Below are 1,092 nucleotides of genomic sequence, written 5' to 3'. Positions count from 1 at the left end.
GTTGTACAAACCGTGTGGTTATGTAAATGTTTTACAAATGAAGGCTCAACACTAGTTTCTTTTTCAAATGAGCTTGCACGTTATATTTGCATGCAGGTGTTGAAATTAACTTTATCCTCAGTGTCCTGCAACTGTTCCAGATTCTACTTTCAACATTAAACCGTTTTGAAGTTATTTTTCTCCTTCTACATAATAATTATAGTTTAATAACTCGCTTCATTGACTCAACTGAAGTTCTGCTAATTGTTTTCCTGCACTGACATCTGAATAAAAGATTTAAACCACAATCAGTCTTCATTATTATTTTAGTCATTCATTGGTTGAGTTACTTGTTTATTTATAACTGATCAATAAATGCATCAGTTCTAACCTAAGTTTCTGGTGGCTGACAGAAAGTTACATCCACAAACTTTGGAGGGGATCAAACATACTATTTAAATATTCAAGCTCAAACAAATTATTTACATTTAAGCTACAGGAACACCTTCATCCAGAGATCCTGAAGAGAGAGTGAGAGCGAAGGTCAAACAAACTATAGGAACACATCCAGTAGTACGCGTCCGTCTGACATAGCGTAGTGCTCGTGCCGGTGCCACTTCACATTTTTAAACACTAAACAATTAATATTATATATATTCCATAACTGTAATGCATTAATTGTAATAATTTCATTTGTAAGGATTTGACACTGTATCATTGTGCCTCAGATGCTATTTTTATTGCTCCCAGGACAACGGGACATCCTGCATGGAAATATCTTATCAAATTCTGTTAAAATTTCATTTTCCTATCTGCAATAAACTTCTCAAACTTGATACTCATGTTACAAAATGACTAGATGACATTATATCCCAATCTAAATCTAATGTTGAATGAAAGTAAAGTAAAATTAATGTTGTCAACAAAGTTTGTCACCAAAATGAGGCGTTGCATTTGGCTTTGATCATCATCGTGTTTGCAGATTCTTTTGTTTCAAATATGTCTGGTGTTGTGTTCACTGGGAGTGGAACAAACAAAAAAGGTGACAAGTGTGAATGAGATCGACACTACAGGTTGCTGTAAATCGATTTAAGGAAAGAACTTTTAAACTGT

General features: G+C 34.0%; 1 protein-coding gene across 1 annotated transcript in view; it reads right to left on the bottom strand.

The window, feature by feature from the left end:
- The window catches only part of plpp5 (phospholipid phosphatase 5), an 8,573-nt gene that overhangs the window by 4,298 nt on the left and 3,183 nt on the right, over positions 1 to 1,092 (bottom strand). The gene's annotated exons all lie outside the window — the stretch shown is intronic.

The sequence above is a fragment of the Morone saxatilis genome, unplaced genomic scaffold (assembly GCF_004916995.1).
Source record: "Morone saxatilis isolate NCDOM2014 unplaced genomic scaffold, NCSU_SB_2.0 Contig16, whole genome shotgun sequence".
Lineage (NCBI taxonomy): Eukaryota > Metazoa > Chordata > Actinopteri > Moronidae > Morone > Morone saxatilis.
The sequence above is the reverse complement of the archived record's forward strand: the minus strand, read 5'-3'. Positions and strand labels throughout refer to the sequence as shown.